Source organism: Giraffa tippelskirchi, chromosome 3 (assembly GCF_054371585.1).
Source record: "Giraffa tippelskirchi isolate mGirTip1 chromosome 3, T2T-mGirTip1v1.2.pri, whole genome shotgun sequence".
Classification (NCBI taxonomy): Eukaryota; Metazoa; Chordata; class Mammalia; order Artiodactyla; family Giraffidae; genus Giraffa; species Giraffa tippelskirchi.
In genome coordinates, this window is record NC_137277.1 from 190450324 (window position 1) to 190476466 (window position 26143).

At 46.0% G+C, this 26143-nt stretch overlaps 1 long non-coding RNA gene across 1 annotated transcript; it reads left to right on the forward strand.

Moving 5' to 3' along the window:
* Nucleotides 1-1563: 1563 nt before the first annotated feature.
* LOC145542324 (uncharacterized) lies at nt 1564-21458 on the forward strand. The gene is made up of 11 exons (XR_014079780.1): nt 1564-3929; nt 4061-4188; nt 4492-4699; nt 5127-5269; nt 5443-5895; nt 6450-6821; nt 7747-7828; nt 9363-9667; nt 17747-17853; nt 20662-20829; nt 20915-21458. It is a non-coding gene; the product is annotated as an uncharacterized LOC145542324 (long non-coding RNA).
* Nucleotides 21459-26143: the final 4685 nt, after the last annotated feature.

A 26143-nucleotide genomic window follows, 5' to 3' on the forward strand; every position in this document is an offset into this window, starting at 1 on the left:
TGGGCTCTAGCAGGAGTCTCTGTCTGGCCCCTGAGTGTAGCCCATTTCTGGATCCCAGCTGTCAGAGCTGGACAGGCCTTCAGAGGTCATCCTGCTCAGTCGCCCATTCTGCAGATGGGGAAACTGAGGCACAGGGTGGACTCGGGGTCACCGAGGCTCCAGCCTCTAGGCCCCCTGCTCTCTCCCTGGTCTGAATAACCCTGCTTCTGGGGGCGGTCAGACTCACCCTCTGCTGGTGGGGAAACTGAGGCACAGGGTGGCCTCGGGATCACCAGAGACTCCAGCCTCCAAGCCCCCTGCTCTTTCCCTGGTCTGAACAACCCTGCTTCTGGGGGCAGCCAGACTCGCCCTCTGCTGGTGGGGCCTGTCTTGCTGTGCGTCTCAGTAATCGCTGGCTTCTTGTTGTTCAGTTGCTAAGTCATGTCCGACTCTCTGTGACCCCATGGACTGCAGCATAACACACTTCCCTGTCCTTCACTTTGTACCAGAGTTTGCTCAAACTCATGTCTGTTGAGTTGATGATGCCACCCAACCATCTCATCCTTTTTTGTCCCTTTCTCTTCCTGGCCTCCCCTTCCCAGCATCAAGGTCTTTTCCAACGAGTCGACTCTTCGCATCAGGTGGCCAAAGTGTTGGAGCTTCAGCATCAGTCCTTCTGATGACTATTCAGGGTTGATTTCCTTTAGGAATGACTGGTTTGATCTCCTTGCAGCGCAAGGGACTCTCAAGAGTCTTCTTCAGCAGTGTAATTCAAAAGCATCAATTTTTCGGCGTTCAGCCTTCTTTATGGTCCAGCTCTCACATCCCCTAGAATTGCTGGACCTGCTCTCCGCCCTCTCCCACGTCTGTCTGCCTCTGTCCCCCACTGACATGACCCCTCTCCACACCCCACAAGTCCTCTGAAGCTTGGTGGGTCCCCCAACATTAGGTCCTCTTTCCAGGGAGCTGGGGGCAGCTCAGAGTCACCCAGGTTTCTACCAGATCAGTCACGTGGCTGTCTCTGCCTATTCCTCCTTCTGGGACGATTCACCATCCCCTGGTCTGTGCCAGACCCTAGAGGTACTGAGATAAACTCCCAGTTGGGTGAGACAGGTGAACATGTAGACAAATTCGGACACACTGGGGTGAAGAGGAGGGTCTGGGCAGGGGTTGGGAATACCTGAGTGCTCTGAGCTCCAAGCAGGGATGTCCCACTCTGCCCCCCCACCCGCCGCGGCCAAGCTCTCCCCAGAGCCCAGGCAAGGTGCTCTCTGCTGAGTGACCATCGTGCGTTGGCCTCCTGGCTCGCTCAGCGAAACGCCCTCCTTGAGGGTAGCCGCAATGACACCAGCATTTATTGAGCACTTATTGTGAGCAGGCAGCACGTGCTCCGTGCCCACTGTCTCAGGCAATGCTCGTGACTATGTGAGACGGAGCAACTAATATCATCATTTCATAAACAAGAAAGCCGAGGTTTGTGGAGCAAATACTGTGCCTTCCTGGAGTTATTTACCTTCCCAGTGGCTGAGCTGGGACGGGAGCCACGTGAGGACCCGCAGCTGCCAAGCTGCTTCCCCGGGCTCTACCTGTTGGTCAAGTGCCCAGATGAACCCGCCTCCCCCGGGCCACCCCAAAGTGAAGCGACTGCTCAGAATGCCGTAAGCCTTCTCTCAGCTCACCCCTCCGCCTCTGTGTTCAGCTGTCACTCGCGTGTTGCACGGATGAGCACCACGTCCACTCTGTGCCGGGTGTGACCTGCACCGAGGCACCGTCTCCACTCTCAGGAGGGCTCCGGCTACACTGAGATGGGCCTGAGGTTCCATATGCACTCCGCTAACAGACAGTTCTCCATTGCGGCGGGTGATATGGTTCGAACACTTTTGATTGACATCACTGCCAACTTTGCTAAATATCTACTCTGCGGTTGACATCGTCATCCATTTACCAGAAGTGGCAGCAGTTAAAGGGAAGGGGTTTTGAAATCAAGATGCCATTACTTACTGAAACAGGTAGGATTGCATTTAGATGCAAGAGACAGGAAACCCAACAAACAGGGGTTTATTTTCCCCAATGACTGTGGAGTCCAGAATTCAGCAGTCCAGGTGCAGCTTAGGAAAGTCATTGAGAGTGCAGCCCCATTCCGTCTTTCCACTCGGCCATCCTGGGCATGTGACTTTCATCTTCTTGGTTACAAGGTGGCTGCTGCACCACCAGATATTGTGTCCACTTCCGAGGCAGGAAGATACAGGAGGAAGGGGGCAGTGCCTATATCAGGAAGGGATAAACGTTCTCATCAATTCCCAGCAGACTTCTATTTGCATCTTGCGGGCTATAATGATGTCTCATGTCCACTTTGGGTTGCAAAGGAGGCTGGAGAATTAAGTGCCCTGATTAATTGAAGAAGAAAGAAAAGCAGGGATAGCGGATGGACAGCTCGACATGTCCGCCCTCACTCATACAGCGGAATTTAAAAGTGCAACTGTCAACTTAACATCTGGCCTCAGAGTTCCCTTAGGGAAAAAACAATTTTTGTTTCGGAGCATCGTTTGACAATCTTCCGAGGGTGGAAGATAAAGCTCAGAGAGCATGAAGTGTCTGCAAGTGGCAGATAGCTAAACTAGCAGCCCATGATTTGCGTGGGAACACTGGAGGCATGGGAGTTTGGGGACAGGAGACCAGGGGAGGGAGCGGGAGATGGGCAGATTAAAGCTGCAGAAGGATGCTGTCCGGGGGGTGACCAGCTACGATTTAAGAACAGAGATTTCTAGTGCCCAAACCTAAGTCCTTTGACATTTTGTGATTTGAAAACCCCTGCCTCCCGACCTCCTCAGACCTTCCGTAAAGTCTGCGTGTGTGCTAAGCTGCTTCAGTCGTGTTCGACTCTATGCGACCCCATGGACTGCAGCCCGCCAGGCTCCTCTGTCCATGGGATTCTCCAGGCAAGAATACTGGAGTGGGTTGCCATGCCCTCCACCAGGGGGTCTTCCCGATCCACGGACGGAGCCCAGGTCTCTTACATCTCCTGCACTAGCAGATGGGTTCTTTACCACTAGTGCCCCCTGGGAAGCCCTCAGTAAGGTCTGACCCTACACAGAAGCCCTGTAAGTTATCTGGAGGATATCAGGAGAAAAAGATGGCTTTCAGGTCTGGGAAGGGAACAGTGAGGGAGGAAAGATGGGGGCCAGATGGCGGGATTAGAGGAAGCAGGAAGTTGGACCCCAAAGGGAACAGGAATTCATAGGAAACTGAGAGACATCATGGATTTCTTAGGAACATGTATCAGTTATTTATTGCTGCGTAATAAACAACCTCCCCACTGCCCCCCTCCCAGCTCAGTGCCTTAAAACAACAAAAATCATTTATTCTGAAGCTCTGCTATGCTGGGTACTTTTGCGTCCATGACGGCAGTGACATTTCTCATCGTCAGCAGAAACGGCCACCGTGGGATGGGCAGAGCGTGGGGCGGCTGTCTGGTGTTTCTCAAGGCAGGTGTGTGTAAGTCTTTCTCTCTCTTTTTGCAGAAGGATTATGAAGTCACACTGGATTCCTGGAGCATCAGAGCCTCCCATATACACACACGAGAACAAAAACGTGTTCTGAAGCCAAATATAAACGCATTTTTTAATTATCTGCGCCACTGCTCCCTCCCATTAACGTGGGAAGGCAGGAGTTGAGTGCACAGTATTTACAATAATAATCCCAGGCACGACAATTTTACTTTCGAAACAACTCCTCATCTAGTCTTGCATTTGCTGTGCATGAGTGTGCTTTGAGAGGGCTTGGGCTGGTTTGGATGGCCTCTTCATTTTGGGCATGATAAATGGAAACTCAGACAGAGGGAAGGATTGTTGGAGATGGAGAAGGGGAGAGGCTGCAAAGGTTGGTCCCCTGGGAGCCCTCCTTATTAAAGGAAGAAGCAATCTTGTCCAGGCCAGGACTGGGGATCACAGGTGAGTGCAGACAGCAATAGACTTGCAACAAGCAGACCTGGTCGAATCCCAACTTGGCCACTTGCTAGCTATATGTGTGCGTGCTCAGTCACTCAGTCATGTCTGACTCTTTGTGACCCCATGGACTGTAGCCCTCCAGACTCTTCCATCCACGGAATTCTCCAGGCAAGAATACTGGAGTGGGTTGCCATACCCTCCTCCAGGGGATCTTCCTGACCCAGGGATCGAACCCATATCTCCCACATCTTCTGCAGTGCAGGTAGATTCTTTACCGCTGAGCCACCAGGGAAGCCTTGCTAGTTGTATAATCTTGAGCACAGCTCTTTGCCTCTCTGAGCCTCAGTTCCCCTATCAGCGAAATGGGAATAGGACCACGCATCCTGCAGGGATGCTGGGAACTTGCTGGGGTGTCTCAAGTGACAGCACACAGCCTGTGTGTGGGATGTGGTGGGGCAGTTACGTTGTCCTCCCAGTCCTTGCTTCTTCTGGTGAGTCCAGTTGGCAGGGTGATGTCTCTCTGGCGTCATCCTCTGTGTGACCCAGGACTGTCCCTCTTTACAAGCCTCCTATGGGAGCAGCAGGAAGGGAAGGAGGAGACGAAGAGGCAGGGGCCAGGAGCTTCCCGCAGCGCCGGTCAGCGGGCAGGCTGCACACCGAGGCGATGCAGCCAGGAGCTTTCCGGGAACGCCTTGCTACCACTTGCTGCATTTCTCAAGGAGGATGTGCTGGGGAAGAATCCACTCCTGAGCATCTTTCCCTCCTGGAAGTGGGTAGGAGGGATGTGCCAGGATCTTCTGCGGCCCCGAGCAAGAGGTGTAGGCAGGCCAGGCCAGGAACTCGCTCAGGTGGCCCGAGAGGGACTGGTTTCCCCTCAGCCGCGGAGGGGGCTCATTGCTCCCAGATGGCCTCAGCCCCCTTGGGCTTTTCACTGTGGGGATCAACTTTCTCCTCCAGGAGAGGGTTGGGGACTGGGATGGGCCAGGGATGTGACCTTGGAAAGTTACTTCTCTTCTCTGAGCCTCAGTTTCATCACTGATGAACCTGTATTAGGTTCCTGCAACTGCTATAATAAATCACCACAAACCCCATGCCTTAGAAAATTACACATTTATTCTCTCACAATGTTGGGGTCCAAAAGCCCCGCATCGATGCCCCAGAGCTGAGATCGAGGTGTCACTAATGCTGTACTCCCTCCAGACGCTCCAGAGGAGAATCTGTCCCTTGCCTCTTGGAGTTCCTGGCAGCTGTGGGTGTTCCTTGACTTGTAGCTGCATCAGTCCAGTCTTCAAGGCCAACATCTTTAAATCTCTCTCTGCTCCATCCTCATATTACCTGCTCCTGTATGTATCAAATCCCCCTCTCCCTAGCTCTTATAAGGATACTCATGATGGCATGGAAGTCCCACCCAGATAATCCAGGATAATCTGCCCATCTCAAAATCCTTAACTTAATCACACCAGTAAAAAACCCCTTTCCAAAGAAGGCAACATAGTCAAACCTATGGTTTTTCCAGTAGTCGTGTATGGATGTGAGAGTTGGACCATAAAGAAAGCTGAGCACCAAAGAATTGAACTGTAGTGTTGGAGACTCTTGAGAGTCCCTTGGACTGCAAGGAGATCCAACCAGTCCATCCTAAGGGAAATCAGTCCTGAGTGTTCACTGGAAGGACTGATGCTGAAGCTGAAGCTCCAATACTTTGGCTACCTGATGCAAAGAACTGACTCATTGGAAAAGACGCTGATGCTGGGAAAGATTGAAGGCAAAAGGAGAAGATGGTGGCAGATTGAAGGTGGGAGGAGAACGGGACGACTGAGGATAAGATGGTCGGATGGCATCACCAACTCAATGAACATGAGTTTGAGTAAGCTCTGGGAGTTGGTGATGGACAAGAAAGCCTGGAGTGCTGCAGTGCATGGGGTCGCAGAGAATCAGACACAACAGAGTGACTGAACTGAACTGAAAGAAGGTAACATTTACAGGTTCCAGGGATTAAGATCTGATATCATTGGGAGCCATGATTTAGCCTCCTAGAAGCCTATTAACTGTTCACAAAATACTCAACAAATAGTGTCAAAGGCAGTAGTGCCGATTCTGAAGCCAGTCTGCTGGGCTTCCATCCTCCCAACTGGGATATAGACCTCAAGAGGGAGGAAGGGACACTAGAAAAGGGACACTAATAGCTTGAGTAGGATTTAAGTGGTGAGGGAGTTCAGGGAAGGCTCCCTGGAGGAGGTGATGGCTAGGATATCAGGAGTTGTCTGGGTGGAATGATGCACAGGGTGTGCTGGGCAGAATGGACAGCCTGGCTAGGTGAGGGGACAGCCCGGCACGGTGCTCCGTGAGAGTGGAGAAGGGCTAGGGCGGGGGTGGGGGGTATTCAAGGGGCTGCTGGGAGGCGGTTAGGGGTAAGCTTTGTTCTCGACCCTGAGGACTGTAGGCTGCATTTTAGGAGCAATGGGAGGCCAGTGAGGGATTTTAAACGGGACTGACATGATCTGATGTGCTTTGTGTCTTGGCAAGATTGTTCTGTGCAGGGTGAAGGAAGGTTAGAAGAACCAGAGCTGATGTAAGCAGCTGAGATGGGAAGTTCTTGCGGTGGTCCACACGGGAGGAAGAGGCCGATCAGGAAAGATGGAGTAGAGAGATGCTGCTGCTGCTGCTGCTGCTGCTAAGTCACTTCAGTCGCGTCCGACTCTGTGCGACCCCATAGATGGCAGCCCACCAGGCTCCGCCGTCCCTCGGATTCTCCAAGCAAGAACACTGGAGTGGGTTGCCACTTCCTTCTCCAGTGCATGAAAGGGAAAAGTGAAAGTGAAATCACTCAGTTGTGTCCAACTCTTCGAGACCCCATGGGCTGTAGCCCACCAGGCTCCTCCATCCATGGGATTCCAGGCAAGAGTACTGGAGTGGGGTGCCATTGCCTTCTCCGTAGAGAGATGTGAAGGCTTCAAAAGCTGGTTAGGAGGTAAATTAAGAGCACTTGGTGATGGATTTGTTATGGAACTGAGCTTCTGGTAGGGGTAAAAGTGACTCCTAAGGTTGTGAACTGAGCAGTTGGGTGGAGTTGCCATTCCCTGAAACAGGAAACGCAGCCAGAGGGTGGGATGAGAGGGTGCAGGAGGCTGTGGTGTGGGTCATCTCAAAAACATTGAGTTTGAATACCCAGCAACTTCTGGAAGAGTCTGGGCTCCAAGAAGTTGTTGGAGCTGTAGATGCTGACCTCATAAAGGAAGAGTTAAGAAAGACAGACCTTGAGTGTTCTGCACAATGCCTGGCGTCTAGAAGGGCTTCGAAACAGGATAGCCACCCCCTTATTAAGAGTAAGAACTTCCAGGAGTCCAGGGGAAGGTACCTCACTGGTCAGGGAGGTACCCTGGTGGGCCTTGGGGACCGTTGTCTATCCAGGCTCAGAGACGAGAAGCCCTGCTGTCAGGGCTGGGTAACTGGAGGACCTCTGGCTGTTGGTGGAGACCCAACAAAGCTGGAATTTGTTCAACCCTAAGACCCTGATGCTGGGAAAGACTGAGGGCAGAAGGAGAAGGGGGCAGCAGAGGATGAGATGGTTGGATGGCATCACCGACTCAATGGACATGAGTCTGAGCAAACACTGGGAAATATAGTGAAGGATGGGAAAGACTGGCATGCTGCAGTCCATGGGGTTGCAGAGAGTCAGACAAGACTCAGTGACTGAACAATAACAATCTGACTCAGGTGTGACTGGATTGGACCTCAAGGGGAAAGAGATGTTCACAGGCCGGGTTTGCTGGGCTCACAAAGACAAGCATCCACTCACCCCCTACTGATTCTGCTCACTCAGGAAGGGTGACCTGGGGCAGGGCCAGCCTGGACCAGTCTTCTCAGGCAGCATCAGAACCAGATCTTTGGATGGTCTTTATCCAGTAAGTACATTGCATTGGGGGCTATGCTCAGACCAGATCAGGCTGGGTTTAGGGCTCCCTTCTGCATTCCCCCTCAAACCTTGGCCAAATCCAATGTGTGATTAACGCATCCCAGGACCAGAAACCCTGGGCAGCTGTTGCTTCTCCTTGTCTTCCTCCTCCTCCTCATTCTTCTACCTCTCCCCCCACTCCTCTTTCTTTCTCTTCCTCCTTCCTTGAGCAACCGTTTTGTTTTACCTGCACAAACCCTGGGAATCTGGTTATTGAGTATATTTGCCCTTCTTGCTTTGGCTACTAGGAAGCTCGAACTCAGAAAGTGATCCAACTCAAGAAGATTGTAAAGGAGACATGGTATTTTATAACTTAGCAGCCCCCCTCATTTACTCTTGCTTTTCCTTTATCCAGACTCTACATTATGTTTCTTTTCTGGTTACATGTATTGAGAAAATTGCCTCTAGCCTTTTTTTTTTTTTTTTTTTTGCATAATGAGACTATATATAAAAACAAATCAGCAAAATCAATAGAACCAACATTTGTGGGTTGATTTTAAAATAGACTATTTCTGTATTGCACTGGCACTGAAAAGGAGTTTCTGTTGGGAGAATTTCGTGGTTAATCCTCCTGCAAGAGGAACAATTGTCCCTTAATTTATCTGCTGAACCAGTTCAGATCTTTGTCCAGCACTTAGCAAATCAGCCAGATGTGACTTGAGGGCATACATTAAAAAAATCCCATAAAGGGCATACGTAAGCTGGGCAAATGCGTTATGGATGACAGACCAGTCAGGTGTCAGAGCGGTGAGTGAGGGGCGATTGGTGGTGAGTGGTGATTCCAGGTGGGGAGTCCTGCCTGGTGGGTTGGGTAGTCTACACTCTCCCAAATAGCCGGGGGAAGTTTTAGGAGAGGCTGGGGCTAGGGGCAAGGCTGGGGTTGGCATCCACTTCAAGTCTTTGGGGGTGAGGTCAATGAGCCCAGCTGTAAATCAGAGAGCTGACCACGCTCTCACACCTGCTGCATGAACAAACACTCACTCTGCTGACTGCAGCCTCACCACCATCGATTGACTGTCCCTGGGTGGCCTTGTTGCTGTCACCTGGCCTTTGCACATGCTGCCTGCTGCAGAGACCATTCTGCAGCACGTGGAGGCAGTGAGTCCAGAAACTGGAACCAGATCCTGGCCGCACCGCTACTGTCTCCATGATCACAGGCAAGTTCCTCAGCCCTCCTCTGCCCCAGATTCTTCACTGTTCAATGGAAATGACTGGGGTAACTGCCTCATCGAGTTGTTTGTGAATCTCAGGGAATTAACTTGGATTATATTTAGAAAAGTCCCTGCCACAGTGTTCGCTGCTGTTTTATTATTTCTCCTGAAGGCTTTTCCTAACTGGCTTCTGTTCTGCCAGCATTGAGCATCTTCCGAAAGCTCTCCCTGACCACACCCTGCCCAAGGCTAGGTAAGAGGTTCCCCTCTGGGCTGCTGCAGCCAATCTTGCAAACATCTGTCTTTGTTGACTCTTTTTGCATCCTCTCCTAGACCTTGAAACGCTTCAGACTGAGGATGAACCTGGTACATCTCTGGGTGTCTGGTGCTCAGCCTCTCAGCATGGCCTGGGGATGTAGGATGCCAACAACAATAAAGAAAAAATACAGCCAAGAGCTGAGGGTACCGCTGGCATCCCTGGAGCCCATGCCCTTCTGCCCGCAGCCCCCCAAGGTAAAGAGTGGAGTTTCTCCTTCATCGGAGAGGCTGCTCCGGGCCCTGGGCCGTGGTGATGCTTTTCCGGCTGCTCCTCTTACTGGGACTATTTCCAAGCTCAATTTCATCTGGATATTCCCAAGGTGAGCTAATGGCATCTGCCATATGGAGACCATGAATAGGAAAGATGCTTCTAACCTATCCTAGGGAGACCGTGTGCCATAGTGGTGAGGGCTCAGGCACCACAGGTACGGGCTGCTGGGGTCTAAGTTTGTAACCTCCCTGTGCCTCAGTTTCTTCAACTGAAAAATGGAGTTAATAATAGTACCCATCTCCTACGATTTCTATGAAGAGTAACGAATTAATATTATAAAGCTCTGGCACAGTGCCAGCCACAAAGGAATCATTCAATAAATGGTAGGCAGTATTATCATTGTTGTTATCATCATTCTATATATTCTTTTAATTAAAAAAATTTTTTTGGTTCCACTGTGAAGCACGTGGGATCTTAGTTCCCTCACTAGGGATTGAATTTGTGCCCCCTGCATTGGCAGCTCAAAGTCTTACTCTCTGGACGGCCAGGGAAGCTCCCATCCTGTATTTTTAATGACGGCCTTCAGAAGGAATTGAATTGAAGCTCTCAATGATGATGACTCCTTTGGTCCTTTCCCCTCCAACAGTGAGAGCTGATCCATTGGTGCCACATGGGAAAGCCACTGACGAAAGCATCCATTCACTACCCCGTCCTTCGTACCCTCTTGTTGCTATCTTCCTGTCATTATCATCAATTCTCATCCATTGAATGACCACCTGTCCTGTGCTTTTTATATGTTATCTTATTAGGTCTTCATGGTCCCTCTGTAAAAACACAAGTGAGGGCCAGAGAGGTGAAGGGACTTGCCCAGGGTCACACAGCTTGGAAATGAGAGGATTCGAAGACCATTTGGTCTGGCTCCAAATCTCTCGCTCTTTTCAGCAGGCTGTGCTGGTTCCATGCCTGCTGCGGTGTGTGATACATAGCAGGCACTTTGGAGAGAACAGGTGTGTGTTAAGCAAAGAGATTTACTGTGTTAGATACTGAGTATAGGAAGGGGAATAGGATGTGGATCAATGGTCTTACAGTCCAGTGGGCTTGAATGTGTTGGCCATTCAGATACTCCCAGAATCCAGTGGGCATTTATCTCTGAAGGATGCTGTGGCACATCGCTGTGGATGCTTACCCCAGAGCAATCACTGCCTTTTTCTTTAACAGCAGAACTTCCTTGCCTGTCTAGTTCTGGCTAATGAGATGGAAGAGGAGTTCTGAAGGGGAGAGAGCTTTCTCCTTGACAAGAGAGGAACAAGCTGCAAAAGGTCTCTGCCTCTTGCCTGCTCCTGTGTGCTGCCTTTAACATGGTCATGGGGTATCTTACACCTGACTGAGGTCTGCCATCTTGTAACCCCAAGAGCGAGGCCAAAGAACCATAGCAGTTTCTGCACCTTGATTGTCAGTGAACCCCTTACCCAGTTCCACATGCCTCACCTCTGGGGTTCTGAGAAGCTACATGAGAATGCACGGGAAAAATACACCTTCATGGGTTTCAGCCACTGTTATCTGGAGATTCTCTTACTTGCAGCCAAAACCATTCCCAACAGATACCAAAGCTTCCTGGAAGTGGGAAAAGCAGGGAATGAGACTTAAGAGGACCTGGCTGGACCCTCATCTCTATTATGTAACCAACATTTTGGGCTAGTCATTAAGTGATGTGCATTTCAGTTTCCTGGTACATAAAAGAGGGCTTGTTGTGAGGCTACAGTGAGACCAACACAGGTGTCCCCTGGCTGGGCGTAGAGGTGCCCCTTTGGTTGTGTTCGGTCCTGAGGCTACAGTGAGACCAACACAGGTGTCCCCTGGCTGGGCATAGAGGTGCCCTTTGGTTGTGTTTGGTTGTGTGATGAGCACCTAGTGTGGACAGAGGGCCCCTTTGAGTATTGAAAATGAGGCATATAAAGGGTTTTTAAAAATATTGTTTATTTATTTTTGGCTGTGCTGGGTCTTCATTGCTTTGCATGGGCTTTCTCTAGCTGCGGAGAGTGGGGGCTTTTCATTGCTGTGGGTTCTCTTGTTGTGGAGCAGGGGCTCCAGGCACGTGAGCTTCAGTAGTTGCAGCAGGTGGACTCAGTAGTTGTGGCACACAGGCTTAGTTGCTCTGAGGCAGGTGGGATCTTCCCAGACTGGGGTTTAAACTGGTGTCCCCTGCACAGCAGGGCAAACTTTTAACCACTGGACCACCAGGGAAGCCCTAAAAGAGCTTCTACAAAGCAAAAGGACCCATGATAACCAGAGGCAGGGCTATCCTTCTGGAGCAGGGCTGGATCAAGGAGAGTCATTAGTTAAGGGGCTGCAGGTGGCATGGATGTGCTGGAGCCCAGAGGAACCAAGGCCTTGGGTGGGAAGACTAGATCAAAATTCCAGGTAGGAGAATTAGAAGAAAGAAATTAAAGGGCTTGGAGGACAATCAAGAAGATCAAAGGTAGAACAGGATAAGGTTGGAAGACAGGGAGAGGCAGTGGTTCTCAAAGTGAAGGCCCAGGACAGCAGCAGCATCTGGGGACTTACTAGGAATGCAGGTTCTCAGGCTCCACCCCAGACCTGTTGAATCACAGACTCGGAGGGTGGGGGCCCACAATCTGCTTTAAGAGGCTCTCCAGGTGGTTCTGATGCATGCTGAAGTTTGAGAACAGCTGGGGTTGCTTTAAGACGTGGGCTGTGATCAGTAGGTGGGTACTCAAATGCTCCCTTGGCACAGTGCCTCTACTGGGGAGACAGCGAGGTAGATGTAAGGGAGTCACACCAGTTTGAGGAGAGTATTAAGCTAATTTGTAGATGAGGCCCATATCCCTGTGTTCTCTCTGCTGTGTAGAGAGCTGAGCCCAGGGATTTGGACTAGAACTTGAGCCAGTGAATGCTGATCCAGCTTTCTAAGAAAGAACAGAGAGAAGGGAATGTGTGTGTGTGTGTGTGTGTGTCTTGCAGAGGTAGCTGGAGAGACCCGCTGACATCTTGCCACAGCTTGAGGCCGCCCCTAATTGGGATTCATTCCTCTGCCTCCACTGCTGGCTCGGCTCAGCGGAGAAGCGACATGCTGACAGCAGCCGGCTGGCCAGGCCCTGTCCCCCCTGTGGTTGAGGCGCGGGCTGTGTGTAGGACATCAATGCCAGCCGGGCAGCCTGCCCACTGATGAATGAAGCTGTAAGGATCCTTACATCCTTGTTGGGGGCCGGCTCCCTGCCCCGTGCCTGGCTCTGGAGTTCCAGAATGCCTGGGTCGCTGCTCTGGCGTAGAGGGCTCTCCCAGGAACTCATTTACCAGCTATATGCTCAGAGCAGAGCCAGTTCCTAAATGCTAAGTATTATGGATTCCTGGTTCCCAAGTGGGGCAGTCCCGTTGGTGGGATGAGAAAGCAGCTCTATTTAGGCTGCAAACGGTTCCAGTGAGCTTCCTTCTCTCTGTCTTCATTCATATTGCATGAGATGCGGAGGCAGAGGCCCTTCTCTGGTTTCCTGGCCTCTGCTCCTTCCTCCCCTCCCCTCCCCTGCGTCCTTACTCTTCCACGAGGACTGTCTGTGTTCGCTCTGGTCCTGGCTCCACCACATCCTTCTCACCTGGCCCAGGCTTCCCATCACCGCGGCGACTGTGTCTGCACCTACCCCAGGGACTGTTATGATGCCTCCTGCATAGTCTCCCTGTGTCTCCTGCCCAGGGCTGACTTTTCCATTAGGCACAGTGCCTAGGACTCATAATGCTTCTATGGGGCCCATGAAGATGCTTTAATTTCTTTCCAAATCAGAAGAAAAAAAAAATTAACTTTTAGGGCAAAGAAAATGTTTTAATATATAATAGTAACATATTTGGTTTTATACCAACATGGTGGCAAAACAGAGTTTTTAATATTCTTCACGGAGGAAGGGGCCCATGAAGGCAAGAGCGAGAGTCGTAATGGGGCCCGCTCCCTGCCCCCAGGCCATCTTTTACTTTACGCCAGGCTTTAAAAATACAAGCCTGGGGACTTCCCTGGACTTCCCAGTGATTAAGACTCTGTGCTTGCACTTCAGGGGACACAGATTCGATCCCTGGTTGGGGAACTAAGATCCCACAAGCCACACAGTGTGGCCAGAAAACAAATAAACAAAATAAAAATCCTGGCCATGTCCCTTTGCTGCTTGTCGTGTGGTCTGCAGAATGACCCAAAGGGACCCTGGTGATGGACCCTGGGCTAGCTGGGCAGTCAACCAGAGTAGACTGAGTCCCTCCCACCCCACTATGCCTGGTGGAGGTTGCACCTTGGCTCAGTTTTCCGTGGGACTAGGGACTTTCTCCTTTTTGGTAGAGGAGTTCAAATCCCTCTGGGTCACTGCGGTCTTCAGGCACTGGGTAGCTGGTGAGCCTGGGAAACTCCTGCCAGTTGCTGGCCTCTCTGTGTGGTCGCTCAGTGCCAAGTGGTCTGTTGTAACCCCCACTGACGTGGTTTCTCAAGCTGGGACCAAGCAGACAGCGGATCCCTCCCCTGGAACGGCGTACCCGGCTTAACCCACTCCAAGTGGTGTGGGACTTGTTCTGTCTTGGTGAGTGGCAGGCGGAGACCAAAGCGTCCTGCCTTGAAGGGCGCTTTTACCCCAAGTCTCTGGTGCCCATAAGGTCAGATCTGTGCCCCTTAGTCTGGCTCACCAGTCCCTCCTGGATCTGGCCCTGGAAACTATTCTTGCTTCTCTCCTCCACCTCCTTGCCTATTTTGCTGATCAGTCCTGAACATCCAGGCCATTCAAGGTTTCTGAGCTTTGGTACACACTCTCCTCTCTGCCTGGAGGTCCACTGTCCACCTTTCTTCCTGGTCCACAGAGGGGAACTCCGACTCATGCATTAAAACCCCATTAAAGTATCACTTCTTCATGGAAGGTTTTCTGGAGCCTCCTTATCCTTACCTCAAAATATTAGGATATGTAAGAGGAAGAGTTCAGAAAAAATAGCTTCCTTTTAGCTCTTCATTCTCCTCCCCTATCTGGAGGGTGGAGAGGGTGGCAGTATCTGTCTGTATTAGAGACAAAAGACGGAAGGGAGGGAGGGAGAGTCTCCCTTCCACCTACATCTCTGACTTCGTGAATGTTAACCTTGCCCTATGTGATTCACATCTGTTTGTAAAAGAAGAGAATTTAAAAAAAGACTAGTAAAGCTGAAGTCCCTTTGTCCCCCTCCTAGTCCCAGTTCTTCCTCGTTCCAGAGGCAGTTACGATCAGGATTCGTTGTTTAGTCCTTGCTGTTGATGATTTTACACGAACTTTTTCTGTATGTGTCGTTCAAACAACGGGTAGTGGCTTTTGTGTGTTCAAACACACTGCATGAGTGATTTGTCGTATTTAACCTTTCGGAATCTGCTATGTTCACCCAATACCATGTGTGTGCTCTGTCCTTGCCGATACCCACAGGCCTAGTTCATTCGTGTTCATTCTCCATCCCGTGTACATAACATGAGACAGATAAAGATGCTCCCCCATTGAAGGGCACTGCTGTTTCCTTCTCTCTACAGTCGCAGTCAATTCTGTGCATGGGTTTCTAAGTCTATATACATCCAGCAGTAGAAGTGCTGGGTCATAGAATAGGTGGATCTTTGACTTCATTAGATACAACAACAATGTTTTCCAGGGTGATTTTCCATGCACAGTCCCAAGAGATCCTGCTTGGACGAGGACAGGACTACATTTTTTGGAGGGATGGGGTGGGGGCAGTGTAATTTGTACACATTGAATTCAATTTTATTTTTAAAATTCTATTTCTCAGATTAGTAGTGAAGTTGCCTATTTAGCATATATTTTTCAGCCCTTTGAGTTTTATTCTGCATTTTCTATTTGTATTTCTTTATATTTTCTTTTTTCAGTTTTTAAAAAAGAGTCTGTTTGCCTTTTGCTTTTTGAATTTTAAGAATATTTTGTATTCTGAATACCATTTCTATACTTTCACAACCATCTTCTCCAAATGTGTTGTTGGGCTCCAACTTTTGTTTTGTGTGGTTTTAGCATATGGAAATTTGAGTGATAGAGTCAGATTTAATTTTTTTCATTATAGTCTCTTTCTTTGCAATTGGTTTAGGAAATCTTTTCCTAGCTCCATATCGTGAAGATACTCAACTGTATTTCCTCATACTAGTTTTAGAGTTTTGTTTTTGATCCATTCAGGCTTTATTTTTAATGTGGTGTGGGGTAAGGGTCCAGTTAAGAAGTTCCAGTAAAGGTACCGATTGTCGGATACCCTCTGTGGAATAATCCTCCTTTCCTCAATGATGTGTACGTGTAAAGCTACCTCTGAGAAGACTGGGTCCTCATAAATACAGAGAACTGCTTCAGAGCTCCGGTCTGTTCCCCTGACAGGCTGTCTGTCCTGCATGCCTCTCCCATTGTTTTAACCTCACATGGCTTTATGTTAATAGTTAGTCCTCATATCTACTTGGGAAAGTTCCACCCCCATGTTCTTCATCATGGCTCTTCTTTGCCCTTAACCATTTCAGATTAATGTTAGGATCAGTTTGTCCAGCTCTGAGAAAAGCTCCCTTGGGATTTGGTTTGCAGTTGCAATGAATTTAGAGGTTAATTCTGGGGAGAGCTGACGTCTGTGCAATGCTGAATCCTCCCATGCATGAACACGTTATATTTCTCCATCTTTTCAGGTCTTCTCTTATGTCCTTCAGTAACTTTTTATAATTTTGTCCTTAAAGGTCTCTCTCATCTTTTGTTAGATTTATTCGCAAGTAACTTGTAGTTTTTCTTACCTCTATGACTGGGAACTTTCTTTCCGTTACATTATCTAGTTGACTGTTGCAGACATATAGGCACACTATTGAATTTTGAATCCAGAAACGTGTGCTGTCTTTCCTGTTCCAGTTTTTTGTATATTATTTTGGATTTCCTGTGTAAACAAGCATACCATCCACCAAAAATGCTTCCTTCCTTCTCTCCTCTTTCCTTCCCTTTTGTTCCTTATCTAATTTTTCTTGTTTTGTTTTGCTAGCTAGGGTCTCCAGCACACTGCTGCCTGAATAGATAGATATACTGTTCTTAGTCGCTCAGTCCTATCCAACTCTTTGAGACCCCATGGACTGTAGCCCGCCAGGCTCCTCTGTCCATGGAATTCTCCAGGCAAGAATACTGGAGTGGGCTGCCATGCCCTGCTCCAGGGGGTCTTCCCAACCCAGGGATCAAACCCAGGTCTCCCGCGCTGCAGGAGGATTTTTAACGTCTGAGCCACCAGAATAAATACAACAAGCGTATTTATTTTATATTTGTAATTATAACACTTTGACAATTTTATCCTTACACATACAGTGCTTCCTTTAGATTAAACATTATAGAATGTGTGTGTGTACTCAGTTGCGAAGTTGTGTGTGATTCTTTGTGACCCCCTGGACTGTATGCAGCCTGCCAGGCTCCTCTGTCCATGGGATTTTCCAGACAAGAATACTGGAGTGGGCCATCATTTAAAAGTGAACATTTAATTTCCAAATACATGGGATTTAAAAATATATATATTTGATATTAATTTCTCATTTAGATGCTTTCTTCTCTGCAATCACCCTCTGTGTTTTTTCAGTCTAACTTTATTGATGCTTTTGATGGTTAAGTTGAAGATCTCTCTTGGTCAATGTCACATTGCACTTGAAAATATGTGGGTTATTTTCAAATATCTTTTGATATGGATTTCTAACCTACTTCCACAGTGATTAAAAAAACAGACTCTGTATGATTTCAGTACTTTTGGACCATGAGATTTTTGCATCTTGTTTTATGTCCCTGTATATGTTCCCGTGTCTCCTGTTAATAGTTTATAGTCTATGGGAACTTGAATAGAATGTATATCCTACTGTTATATAAAAGTTGTATAAATCTTAATTATGTTGAACCAGGCCGTAGTACTTTTCAGGTCTACTATATCCTTCTACTTCTCTGTATATTCATTCTATTAATATTTGAGAATTTGATATTGAAACTCCAGCTAAAAATCTTAATTTATCTACTTAAAAAGAATTACAATATACAGTGGAATTATATGTAACCTTGTTCTGTGTTTTCCAAGTCTCCTGTCAATGTGTTATCATGCTTTTATAATTTAAAAAGCAAAAAATAAATAAAAATAAATAAATAAAAGAGTACCTAAAAAAAGTAATACTAGAACGTGTTGTCATTTCCTCCTCCAGGGGATCTTTCCGACCCAAGGATCAAATACACATTCCCTTCATCTCCTGCATTGGCAGTTGGATTCTTTACCATCGAGGCACCTGGAAAGCCCCATTATAGAATGCAGGTAGGTATGATTTTATCAAGTGAAGGAATTTCCTCTATTTCTGTTTTACTATTTGTTTAAATAATAGCTTTACTGAGATAAAAATAATATAGTCAAATCTACCATTTTAAAGAATACAATTCAGTAAGTTTTAGTGTATTCACAGTGTTGTATACAAGCATCACGATCATCCAATCTTGGAAGGCTTCCATCACTCCCTAAGGACAGCCCGTGCATCACCTCTCTCCAGCGCCTTGCGTCACTGATTCACTTTCTGTCTCTGTGCGTTGTCTATTCTGGACACTTAGCATAAGCGGAGTCGCCCAGTGTGTGGTCTTTGGTGACTGGCTTCCTTCGTTACCATGATGCTTTCAGGCTTCGTCTCGCTTGTTGCCACGTATCAGTACTTCATGCTTTTTTACAGCTGAATAATATTTCATTGTCTGGGTATATCACATTTTGTTTATCCATTCACTTGTTGATGGACATTCGGGTTGTTTTCACTTTTTTGGCCATTGTGAATAATGCTGCCATGAACATTTGTGTGCAAGTTTTTGTATTGACATAGGTTTTCAATTCTCCTGAGTATCTCAGATGGAATTTCTGGGTCATATTGTAAGTCTATGTTAACTTTTTGAGGAATTGCCAGACTGTTTTCCAAAACGGCTATACCATTTTAAATTCTCACTAGCAGTGTATGAAGGTTCCAGATTTTTTAAAAATTACAACCTTCCTAGTGGGTGTGAAGTGCTTTCTCACTGTGGTTTTGATTTGCCTCTTCCTAATGACTAATGATGTTGAGCATTTTTTCATGCTCTTATTGGCTATATCTATATATATTGAGAATTGTCTACTTGAATCCTTTGTCCATTAAGAAGAAATTGGTTATTTGTCTTTTTATTGTTGAGTAGTAAGACTTTGTCATATATTCTGGATGTAAGTCCCTATTAGATATATGATTTTCAAATATTGTCTTCTATTTGGAAGATTATCTTTTCACCTTCTTAATGGTGTTCTTTGATGCACAAAATTTTTAATTTTTTTCTGTGCTATAAGTGTAGTATCTAAGACACCATTGTCCAATCTGAGATCCTGATGTTTTATACCTGTTTCCTCAAAAAAATTGCATAGTTTTAGCCTTTGTATTTAGGCCTTGAATCAACTTAGGGTTAATTTTGTTTATCATGTTATGTCCAAATTGCATGTGGATATTAATGCCATCTGTTGAAAAGATTGTTATTGCCCATTCAGTTGTCCTGACATCCTCACCAGCTGATGATAGGTGTTTATTTTTGACTTTTAAATTCTATGCCATTGAACAATATATCTATTCTCATACCAGTACCACACTGTTTTGACAACTGTAGCTTTGTAGTAAGTGTTGAAATTGGAAGGTGTGAGTCTTCTAACTTTGTTCTTCTTTATCAATATTGTTTTGGCCATTTTTGGATTCCTTTTATCGCCCTACAGATTTTAGGATCAGTTTGTCAATACAGATTGACAAAAGGCAGGTGAGATTTTCATAGGCATTATCCTGAATTTGTAGATCAGTTTGAAGAGTATTACTTAAAAAAAAATTAAATTAAATCTTGGAATCCAATATGGAATGTCTTTACATTAATGTAGGCATTTTAAAATTATTTCAACAATATTTTCTAGTTTTCATTATACAAATCTTGCACTTCTTGTTTAATTTATTCCTAAGCATTTTATTCTTTCTGATGCTATTGTAAATGGAATTGTATATATAGTTTCATTTATGTCTTTGAATCTAAAGTGGGTCTTTCATAGGCAGCATAATATTAGAATCATTAGAAATTATTTTTCTAATATTTGCCTTTTGATTGCAGTGTTTAATCTATGTACAATGTAATTACTGATAAGGCAGGATTTACATTTCCCATTTTGCTATTTGTTTTCTATATGTCTTACTTTTTTGTTCCTCTATTTCTCCTTAATGCTTTATTTTGTGTTAAATGGATATTACCTAGTGAGCTATCTTCATTCCTTTGTTGTTTTTTGTTTACTTATAAAAACTATGCAGAATGTTTACTCCAGTACAGTCCCACCTCTCCTTTCTCCTCTGTGCTACAGCCTGCTCAGTCCCTTCAGTCACGTCTGACTCTTTGCAACCCTGTGGACTCTGTGTAGCCCACCAGGCTTCTCTGTCCGTGGGATTCTTCAGGGATGAATACTGGGGTGGGTTGCCCTACCCTCCTCCAGGGGACCTTCCTGACCCAGGGATGAAATCTTCTCTTATGTCTCCTACATTGGCAGGCAGTTCTTTACTGCTAGCACCATCTGGGAAGCATACAAATTGCATATTTATACGTGATAATCTCTTTAATATGGTTTCATAACTATTGCTTTATACAGTTGCTTTTTAAATGAGATAGGAGGAAAAGGTAAAAGAAAAAGAGTTAACGAAAAATGCGTTCATACCGTCTTTTCTGTTCACTGACCTCTGCCACTCCTCTTGTGTCTTCGTAGGGAGCCTAGTTACCGTCTAACATCCTTTTATTTTACCCTTAAGGACTCTCTTCCTTTAGTATTTCTTTTGTCTGCTGGTGACAAGCTTTCTCAACTTAAATTTATCTGGAAATATCTCAGTGTATCTTCCATTTTTGAAGGACAGTGTTTCTGAGCACAGAATTTCTGGTGTACAGTCTTTTCCTGTCAGCAGTTTGAGTGTGTCGTCCCAGTGCCTCCTGGCCTCCACGGTTTCTGATGAGAATTCCTCTGTTGATCTTACTGAGGATCATTGTATGTGATTGGTTCCTTCTCTTTTGCTGCTTTCAAGATCCTCTTTTTATATGTGTCTTTTGATAGTTTGACTATGATGCATTAAATGAAGGGATGGAATTCCAGTTGAGCTATTTCAAATCCTCAGAGATGATGCTGTCAAAGTGCTGCACTCAATATACCAGCAGATTTGGAAAACTCAGCAGTGGCCACAGGACTGGAAAAGATCAGTTTTCATTCCAATCCCAAAGAAAGGTAATGCTAAAGAATGTTCAAACTACCGCACAATTGCACTCATCTCACATGCTAGCAAAGTAATGCTCAAAATTCTCCAAGCCAGGCTTCAACAGTATGTGAACCGTGAACTTCCAGATGTTCAAGCTGGTTTTAGAAAAGGCAGAGGAACCAGAGATCAAATTGCCAACATCTGCTGGATCATCGAAAAAGCAAGAGAGTTCCAGAAAAACATCTATTTCTGCTTTATTGACTATGCCAAAGCCTTTGTGTGGATCACAACAAACTGTGGAAACTTCTTATAGAGATAGGAATACCAGACCACCTGACCTGCCTCCTGAGAAATCTGTATGCAGGTCAAGAAGCAACAGTTAGAACTATACATGGAACAACAGACTGGTTCCAAATAGGAAAAGGAGTACTTCAAGGCCGTATATTGTCACCCTGCTTATTTAACTTCTATGCAGGGTACATCATGAGAAACGCTGGGCTGGATGAAGCACAAGCTGGAATCAAGATTGCTGGGAGAAATATCAATAACCTCCCATATGCAGGTGACACCACCCTTATGGCAGAAAGTGAAGAAGAACTAAAGAGCCTCTTGATGAAAGTGAAAGAGGAGCATGAAAAAGTTGCCTTAAAACTCAGCATTAAGAAAACTAAGATCATGGCATCCAGTCCCATCACTTCATGGCAAATAGATGGGGAAACAATGGAAACAGTGACAGACTTTATTTTTTTGGTCTCCAAAATCAGTGCAGATGGTGACTGCAGCCATGAAATTAAAAGACACTTGCTCCTTGGAAGAAAAGCTATGACCAACCTAGACAGCATAGTAAAAAGCAAAGACATTACTTTGCCAACAAAGGTCCATATAGTCAAAGCTATGGCATTTCCAGGAGTCATGTATGGATGTGAGAGTTGGACTATGAGCGCCAAAGAATTGATGCTTCTGAACTGTGGTGTTGGAGAAGATTCTTGAGAGTCCCTTGGACTGCAAGGAGATCCAACCAGTCCATCCTAAAGGAAATCAGTCCTGAATATTCATTGGAAGGACCGATGCTGAAGCTGAAACTCCAATTCTTTGGCCACCTGATGCAAAGAACTGACTCATTTGAAGAGACCCTGATGCTGGGAAAGATTGAGGGCAGGAGGAGCAGGGGATGACAGAGGATGAGATGTTTGGATGGCTTCACCGACTTGATGGACATGAGTGTGAGTAAACTCTGGGAGTTGGTGATGGGCAGTTGGTGATGAACAGTCGCTGATGGACAGGGAAGCCTGGAGTGCTGCAGTCTATGGGGTTGCAAAGAGTCTGACACGACTGAGCGACTGAACTGAACTGAACTGATGAGGCATTTAACTGTGGATCTGTTTGAGTTTACACTGCTTGGAGTTGCTGAACTTCTTAAGTGTGTAGACAGCTGTTTTTTAAAAAGTCAAATTTGAAAGGTTTTCTACCATTTCTTCAAGCAGTGTGTCTGCTCCTTTCTCTCCTCTTGTTTTTCAGATTTCTGTTACTCATGCATTGATATGTTTGATGGTGTCCTAGGTCTCAGATGCTCTGCTTATATATCTTCTGTTTTTTCCCGTCTATTCCACAGAAGAGGTAAATTCAATTGACCTGTCTTCAAGTTTGCTGACTCTTTCTTCTGTCAATGCAAGTCTGCTACTAAGCCTTTCTAGTAGACTTTCCTATGTGGGCTGTGTGTACCCTTTCCTTGTAGTGGGAGTGAGTGCTGCAGGCGTTCTAGTGGGCAGGGCAGTCCCCTGGCACTAAGAGGTCAGAGCAAGGACCCCGAGTGCTGCCTGCCAGTGCCAGTCCAGCATGTAGATCAAGATCGCAAAGCGGCTGCTGCCAGCATCTCAGTCCCCGAAGGGAAGCCCAGCTGTCCTCCTCTCCAGCTGGCTCTCCAAGATCAGCAAGTGGGTCTGATCCAGGTGCCTTTCAAACTGCAGCCTCTTTGCTAGGACTTACCGTGAGTGAGGTTTCACACGTACCCTTTAAGAGCACAGTCTCAGTTCTTTATAGCTCCCTGGCTCTCCTGAACATAAGCCCCACTGTGTATAGGCCATACTTGCCAGTTTCTTTGTGTGTCTTGAAATTTTTTGTTGAATGCTGGACGTTTTTAATAGTGTAATGTGGCATCTCTAAGAATCAGATTCCCCCTCCTTCCCAGAGTTTATTCCTATTGTTATCTCCCCCCATTCTCCCATTTGTTTACTTAGTGACTTTCCTGCACTAACTATTGAACATCTGTTCCCTGTCATCTGCAGCCATTCAAGGCTTTGCTTGTGTATCTTTGTGCTCAGATAATAATCAGGCAGAGATTTTCTTAAATGCCTTGGATCAATAAATCTACCCTTTGGTAAGGGACTCTTCGGATGTCTTCAATGCTCTGGCATTTTACAGCTGTGCATTAGCCTTGACTTTCTTCTTGTTCGGGTTCCAAGGTCATCCAGAGTGAGAGAGAAGGACCTTCTCTGGTCTCATCTGATCACGTGCACAGTCATGTACATGCGTGTGGTATTCTAGATTCCTAGGGATACATTGGAGGCTTTTGAGGCCCCTTAGGGGCATGTCATTCCTCAGATTTTCATTTTAAGATTTTTGACCAGGCTTTTATTTACTTCAATTGGTGTCACTACCTCAGGCATCTGTGATGTTAAACAATTGCCACTAAATTTTTTTTGACAAATGCTCTGGCTGTTTCCACTGAGCAGGCTTTGAGTCAGGTCAAATAATAACAAGTCTTGAAAATAGGACTTTTGCAGGGAGCTGTAAGACAAGTGAAATAGTAACACTTTTCTGGGGATCGGAGCTTTTTGAGGAGTTCAAAACCCATTGTGCCTCCTGCAGTGACTGGTTTTTATAGCTACTGTGGTTCTATGGCTGCTGGTTTTCAAAGATATGGAACTAGGGAGAAAAACATCAAAATAGAGAAAGCTAAAATGCCATGAACCTCACTGATATTTTCAGGAGTCAGCTCTTTTTCTTAAATAAATGCTCCTTGGATTATCATAGCTTTGTTTAATTTACAGCTCTGAAAAAGTTGATTTGGATAAATTTTTGCCAGTATTTCCATTGCTTTATGGACAAATGGATTCTCAGAGGTCAGAACCAGGTTTTTTTAAAAAAATAATAGATTAGTTTCAAAATTTTTTCAGATGATTTATGCAACTACTGGGATGAGAAAATAATTATTCTTCTTAGACTGTTATTGTGATAAATTCTTGGGCAGGTTTTCTATTGTTGAAGTATCTGACTTTCTAGGGCAAGTTACTTACATTCTCTGTATTTCAATTTCTTTTCAAATTGGAGAACATGAGAGTATATTCTCATTGATTCTAAGTATTGATGTTAGAAAGGCATGTAATAAACTTTTTAAAAAAAATTATTTTACATTGGACTATAGTTGATTAACAGTGTTATGTTAGTTTCAGGTGTGCAGCAAAGTTATTCAGTTATTCTTTTTCGAATTATTTTCCTATCTATTATTGTAGACTATTGAGCAGAATTCCCTGTGCTATATGGTAGGTCCTTGTTGGTTATATTAATATAGTATTGTGTACATGTCAATTCCAAATTCCTAATCTACCCTTCCTTCCCCCACCCTTTCCCTGTAGTGAACCTTTAATGAAGGTCAGCTTTTATTATTGTCTTGACATTTCAAAGATAAAGCCTACTTAATCATCAGTTCAGTTCAGTTTATGGTGTACTGCTATTTTAAACATACTGCTAGATTCCATTGGCCAACATTTTATTTAGACTTTCTTGTGTCCATGATCATAAATGTGAGATTGGTTTAAAGTTCTTTTACTGTCCTTGTCTGCTTTGGCTGTCAGGTTTATATACATACACACATATATATAAAATTTATATTTTATTATATATGTATTTTTACTTAAACAATAGGGATTATTTTTCACAGTTCTGGAGGCTGGGAAGTCCCAGATCAAAGTGGCAGCCAGTTCAGTTTCCTGTTGAAGACCCTCCTCCTGGGTCTCAGATGCCACTTTCTTGCTGCACTCACACATGTAGAGAGAAATCAGGGTTATTCTTGCCTTAGCAAAACAGTTGGGTGTATTGTATTTTTAACGCCCCACTGTGGAGATATCTTCAAGGGAAAGGCAATGGGTAGATGAGAGAGAGGAGGTGGCAATGGCTTGGTAGGAGAAGTTTGGAGAATTTCCCTCAGGGCTGGGAATGGCACAGAGGTTGTTATGGAAACCCAAGGAGTGAGTACCAGAACCCCAACCTCTTACAGTTGCCCCAGCAAGAAGGCGGACATGAGAGGGTGACTGCCCAGAGCATCCATCTCACCCGCTTCATCAAGGCCCCCACGCCCAGGTGTGGTGTGGAAACCGTGACTTGAAAGAAAAGTAGGGAAGCCTGGGACGCTGCAGTCCGTAGGGATCAGACATGGCTTAGTGGACTGGACAGCAACAGCAACACAATGCGGTCAGTTACTTCCTCTACCAAGTTTTGGGCTGTTAAGACCCTGGGACCTCGATTGAACCCTTGGGGACAAGCAATAGGGTCTCAATAAGAGTTGAAATTGTATTTCTTGCCCACCCAGCAGGGTAGAGATTTGAAAAGGGTTTTCTGATTTATAAAGATATAAAAGCTGTAGCATATCATATGCCCTGTGATACGGAACCAGCTTCGTTCCCATTGTCTCTGCTCTCTGTATTTTCCAGCTTCTTTTCTGTTTGTTTCCATCTGTCTTTATTTTTTAGAAGATTAATTCCTTTATCATTGTCATTCTGGCTGTGCGAGGTCTTCACTGTGGCACACAGGCTTCTCTGGTCGTTGCATGTGGACCCCAGAACACGCCAGCTCTGCAGCTGTGGCATGTGGGGTCTAGTTCCCTGAGCAGGGATCAAACCCGGGCTCCCTGCATTGGGAGCACAGAGTCTTATCCACTGGACCACCAGGGAAGTCCTTGCATCCTTCGTTAGACTATGAGCTCAGAGAGGATGGGAGCCTGGCCTTATTCCTCTCCACAGATAGAACTCTTATCATGGGGCTAGCATGGTGTGGTTCTAAGTCCTTGGTGACTGAACTGACATGGAGAGAAATGTTCCCTCGGTGAGTCAAAAGCATATCTCTGAGCGAGGCTTTCAGGAGAAGAATTATTCAGGTCTAAAAATATTGGCTGTGGCACGGATGATATGGATTTATTTGTTCAACATCTATTCCAGCATCCTTTGAGTGTGTTCCTGAACTATGGAGGCTGGGAAAATAAAAATTAATTTCCCAGACTCCCTTGCAGCCAGTGTTTCAGATGTGATTTAGGCTCCATCCATCAAAATCTCCTGTGCAAGACTTGGA